The following is a 6,000-nucleotide window of genomic DNA, read 5'->3' on the forward strand; positions in this document are numbered from 1 at the left end:
TAATATATCGTTTTCTTGACCAGAAGCCAAACACAAAAACAAAGAAAGTCCTAAAACAATTACCTGTGGAACACAGACGCGAGAGGCACAAGTTCACAAAAAAAGAACACTAGAACCCTTCTCTACACTAGTTGACTAGTCCATCTGTGATTTTAGGCCATAACATACGCTACCGGGGTCTAAGCGATGTCAGGCAGGGCAGCCGATCGAGACTACGGTCTACCCCAAAGCCAAATCAAAAGTCCTTCAAAAGAAGGCATCGTGCTTACCCCATACAAAAATGGGAAAAAAGCACGTTAAAAGAAAGAAGAAGAAGAAGACCGGAAAGCAGGTTTAATGACAAGTGGTTCAGGATGACAGGTATCAAGCAGAGGAACGCCAGATAAAGAATTTTTAGCTGTAAAACCCTGATGAAGAACCTCTCTTTTATCCTTAAGATTGCTTAACAGTTTCCTTTCATGAGCTAGTAGAGGAAGAGTGGTAGATATACTGTATAGGGCATCCAATGTTGGAGAGCTTTTATTTCGTCCACCAAGATGACAGTTAGTTATTTCGTGTAGTGTAATATCCAGATTATTATTAGAATTTCTTTCAGGTAGTATAAATACTCTGCCTCTTGTTGACCCATCAATTCTGATACTTCAGTTGGTTCTTATTGCATCGCAGTAATTTGAACTTGGCTAGTTTATTGTGGTAACTGTTTTGCATGAATAGCTGAGGATTGTAACCACTTTCACGTAGGTTGAATTACTTAAATTATATGCGGGTCCGAGTCAGTTGCTTGATTTCATATTTCCCTTATGAATGGGGGTTATACCTTGATTTTTTTTTAATAATACTGCATGGAATTATTGTGAAACTAAGATTGGAGTCAAGGGGAGCACAGAGAACTTTCTCGAAGAGGCAGTCAAATAATTATCGTTGGTTGGGGTTCAGTATACTTCACGTACATAATATCGTACGTAAGGGTTAACGTATGATATGATATTATGATAAGTAGTGGAGTTTGTATACTTTGCTGTAAAGTCCCCTTAATATGCTTAACACGAAAATCGTACTAAAATCTCCTGCAAATTCACTATTACCGAAATATTTACCCTCTTCGGGTTATGTTTTAACACAATTCCCATGGGCAGGGGCTAACATGGTGTTCTTGTGAGTGGTTGTGGTATTAAGGTAAAAATTTACAACTTTTTGATTTGTTAATAGTATGTATATAAAATTCGAAGTAGGAAGTTAGTCAAGTTTTCAAGTTATTTTTTCTCAAATGGCAGTAAAATGAGTGATAAAATGAGGCCACCACATAAGTACTGAAGCCTCTACATGCTGAAATATCACAAGCTCACTGAATGGATCAGTAAAATAATGTGCGCTAAATATAACATATCATTATCCTCGAGTACCATTTATGACAATAATTGCGAACGGGTATGTTAGTGAAGTTTACTATGTGCATGATTTTCTATGCGATACAGTATCTTCCATAGAAAACGATTGAATGTCTCGTTTTCTCTTTTAAAGGTAAACTTAGCGAATGTAATCTCGCGATTGAAAGTAGGAAATTGCAACACGTTCGTTGTCACTCTTGATAGATAATTTGAGAACAAGAGTGTTTTAAGAACCAAATATCTATGAGAGAAGGTTGCATCCTAGGGCCATTTTGGCTGTGCTGATAGTAGGACTCATTTTACAGTCATTTGAGAAACAAAACTTGAGAATTGACATTCTGCTTCGTCTTTTATGAACAGGCATATTACTCCAAAGACAGAAAGACCATAGATTTCAGACACGATGGCAAATCACTAAGGTAAAAAGATTTGCAAGCTTTCCTCTCGATATGAATTGTGGTGCCCCTAGATTTTGCCGCACGCAGTACAAGGAACTTGTAGGATGAAAAACCTTGTAAGCTAAAAATCTCTTCATACTGCCAGTAATGGCGCCACTTGCATTGCCTGCCACTATATCAGAATCTATACAATTTTCCTTTCAGAGTGGAAATATGTTGCTCTTTGCCTGGAACTTTAGATTTAACGGAGAGCATAATACTCACAGGATCTGCCTACTTCATTTTTCACTTCCTCCTTAATACAAAAACTGCTAGGAATTAAAAATGTGTATGAATTCTTGTTGAATTTCATATGGCTTCTCAAAGGCAGCTCTTATCCTTACCATTTGTTTTCTGAGTACAGAACTCAGGCCGTGTTTTAGATATAGTATCTGTTTAAGAAAACATGACGTGATAAATATCATCAGTAGCCTACGTTACTACATAGTAGGAGTATTCATATTTGTCACCATCTTTATTTTTTTCACTTGGTGGCTCGAATATGTTATGGCTTCTTTAAAAAAAAAAATACTTCCATCTTCAAGCATATTGCCATCCCGTTTTCATAAAATAAAAGTTGTAAATTCTTCGCTAGCCCCTAGTGTACTTCTAAATACTTCTAATCTACGGCGCTTTCCTTTGAAAGTTCATTTTCAGTCTTAAGCTCTGGCTTTTCATTTTTCAAAAGATGTTATTTGGTTTTCAGAAACATGTTCTTGTCGGATGTTTGACCCCACGGAATTTATGATGAAATTTAGTTGTGGAGAAAATAATAGTAGACTCAGGTACCGTACATCCCCCCTCGATTTTCAGTCTTTTTGTGGTTATTTAAGAGAACAAGAAATCTGTGCATAGCCTGCGCCTCTCATTTTAGTTAGACATTTTCTTGTGCCGTTTCACCTCATGAATACAAGAATCTGGCAAATGGTTAAGAACTAGCATACGATCGCATATAAAAGAAATACCACTGATCGAGTAAAACAAGTTTCCGAACCTGTGACCCGGACATGCAGGAGTTTCTAGTCCTTTCATATTGCTCACCAGTCGTGCCAAGTAACTTATAAAAACATAATTTTACTTGCATGAAGGCGGACGAGTAACGAGAAAACATTTGAGTGAAAGACTGCTGTTTTTACATAATTACATTGATATTTATATGGTAGTTTACACACAAGAAAAGGGTCTTATTTTTTAATAATCAGTTTAGTCTGCGAATTCATTCTCCACAGAAGTATACTCCCGATGAACGATACCGTATTCGCCTGCGTGAATGGTATAATAAAAAGTATTATTTGTATCAACATAATTATTGATGCTCAGAGCATGGGAGATTGTTTTCAGAAGTGTGAGGAGGATATATTACCCAGCGTCATTATTGATCCAAGGAACATATGAATAGAAGCTTGTAGTAACCGTTGACATCGTTATGATCGGTGAAGTTTCAAATGAAGTTAGTGAACTGGTGTACAGTAGCCCATGCACATAAATGTACAGAGGCACTTTTTACTAATCCTTCGTTATAGGAGTATAACGTTATTGTCAAAAATGTTCAGAAGGAATTCAAAGGCGTCGCTAAAATGAAATGTCAGTGTTTATATTTATATATATATATATATATATATATATATATATATATATATATATATATATATATATATATATATATATATATATATATATATATATATATATGACATTAATACACTGCGTACTCAGCTGTATAGAAGAAATTAAGTAATAAAATGAATTGTCTAGTGGTATATATATATATATATATATATATATATATATATATATATATATATATAATGTAGTTAGTAAACTTTCGTTATCAACTGCTAGCATTATCCAACTAAATACTCTGCAGTGTAGAAATATATTCTGATGCCACTACTATCTACATATATTGGAGACATTATGTATATATAATGCTTATATATATATGCATATACATTGGTATTTGTAGGTACGTATGTATGCATTATATGTATAGCGCTGTTTCTTTCCTCACCTCACTTCAAAATCGTATATAGAGAAAAGATCATCAGGATTTTTTTTTACCTTACACTCTCAATATCTGATCTCATAAATAACCTTATTAAAGAGTTTTTTCTTTCCTTTTTTTTGGTGGGGGGGGCGGCTGATGATGTGCTGTCCCTTTCCGTCGAAATCTCCCTCCCATGTTTTCTCTTGACTGTTGATCTAATAAACACTATTGATTCAGAGTAAAATGCGTGACCAAGACAAACTAAGCATATTACTAGTTGTTTTCAAGACGTGTATACTGATTCAAAGTCTCCTGTTATGACTCTGGGAAAATATACATAATAGCTGTGAAGTAACCAGGTACAGTATGTTCACGAGCTGACTGTTGCAGTGGTCTGACTGAAAGATGGAGCCTCTAAATATAGGGTTGAAAAGTTGATCTCTTAACCTTGAGCATGCGTATAAACCCATATTACTTTGCACTTGTATATATACGTGCTTATATTTTTGCGTGTAGAGAATACTCAGTAGACATTTGTATCTCCTCTATCGTCTAGTAAGCAATAGTTTCTTTCGAAAGTTTCCAGTGAGTTTCGCTGCTGAAATATATACAGAAAATTTGTTTTATTATTTTCCAAAACATGCACACACACACACATACATATATTATATAGTAAACTCATTAACCAAATGTGCGTTGCTAGTGGAAGTCTTAACGATGCTCAGTGGCGTCTCTATGGGGGTCATGGCAGGCCCCCCCAGTCGAATGTTTGACTGGCCCCCAGTTGAAATTCCCTTTATAGTTAAACTTTAACCCTTTTGTGGTCAAAAGCAGTTATAGTTATAGGTTTTAGCACAAATGACATTTTTTCATGATATTTTGATCCAACTTAATGTTATGAATGTATGTATGAGGTGACTGACACTATAGTTACAGTTTTGAATAAGTGCAATGCAATTTGCTACTGGTGCTTAGAGTTAGTTTCCAGGGAGAGAAGATGAAGAAGAGGGAGTGGGATAGGTTGAAATTTTGAAGAGATTTTGGAGGGTCACACGTCTTTTGTGTTATTGATGATATGCACTGTTTTGATACGTATATTTACCTGACAAGAATACTATGCTATAGTTGAAAATTAAACCTTGATAATAGAAATTAGGCTAGTGTTGAATATAAAGTTGTAAGGAAATTTACATTACAGTATGTGATACATTTGCATAAAGAAAGAGTTGAAAATTAATTGAAAATTGAACTCAATAATTTCAAATACAGATTTGTTAATTATTAATACTATTATTTTCCTTCATTCACATGGATATATACATTCGAGAATAGTATATGTTACTAATTACATTATTAGTACATTAGTTTTGTATAATTTTCTTTGGCACCCCAAAAAAAACCTTGGCCCCTCCTAGGAACCCCCATTGATGGAATGCCAGCTACGCCAATGACGATGCTCCCACCAAATGTAAACAAATAACGAAGCAGAAGAAGGAAAACAGTTAGAGGTACGATCCAGAGCAAAGAATAAAAAAATAAAAAAAAAAACAGAAAAAGAAAAGAAAAAAAAAGACCCGTTGGGGAGGGAGTTGTCATGGAATAAATGACCTGGATTCGAGGGTGGAGAGTGCGCGGACAAGACGGTCTTGTCTGTGGAGCCCAGTCAGTGCCCCACAGACTACCGTTGTGGAATACAGACGTTGGTGTATATTATTGCAGCCTGGTCAGACTGTCAGTGATGACTGTAGTCTCTGCTGGATGTTGCTCTTATTCTTGACTACACTTAATATGTTGGTCTTGCAATAAATGTGTGTCGCATTCTACTCTTTGAGGTATGTTAAATGTTACGCATGTTTTTGTTTTTCTGAACGACTTAGGAAGAGTCGAGTTACAGAGTCTCTCTCTCTCTCTCTCTCTCTCTCTCTCTCTCGTTGTTATGTATGGCTGTCATCAAAGTGCTCCTTATTTAGTAAAGTCAATATTCATGAGGTTCATGATAGTATTTAAAGAAAATGACCAGCAAGAAGCGTCGGAATTATGCCTACGGTGTGAATTATTTATTTTTTCCCTAAATGGTATTCATTCAGGTTGATTGTCATTGTTTGTAAAAAGTTTTCTTCCCACATAATTTTCTCAATACTTAATCGCTTTGATTATTATTATTATTATTATTATTATTATTATTATT

General features: G+C 35.2%; 1 protein-coding gene across 2 annotated transcripts in view; it reads left to right on the forward strand.

The window, feature by feature from the left end:
* LOC136833329 (uncharacterized) overlaps positions 1-6,000 on the forward strand; it is a 278,488-nt gene that overhangs the window by 254,570 nt on the left and 17,918 nt on the right. The window contains exon 1 of one of the 2 annotated variants that reach the window (XM_067095328.1): positions 5,414-5,644. The exons of the other annotated variant lie outside the window; for it this stretch is intronic. The gene's annotated coding sequence lies outside the window, so the exon portion shown is untranslated. Of the gene's footprint in view, positions 1-5,413; positions 5,645-6,000 lie in introns of those variants that run through there. 2 annotated transcript variants of the gene reach the window in all.

Source organism: Macrobrachium rosenbergii, chromosome 51 (genome assembly GCF_040412425.1).
Source record: "Macrobrachium rosenbergii isolate ZJJX-2024 chromosome 51, ASM4041242v1, whole genome shotgun sequence".
Classification (NCBI taxonomy): domain Eukaryota; kingdom Metazoa; phylum Arthropoda; class Malacostraca; order Decapoda; family Palaemonidae; genus Macrobrachium; species Macrobrachium rosenbergii.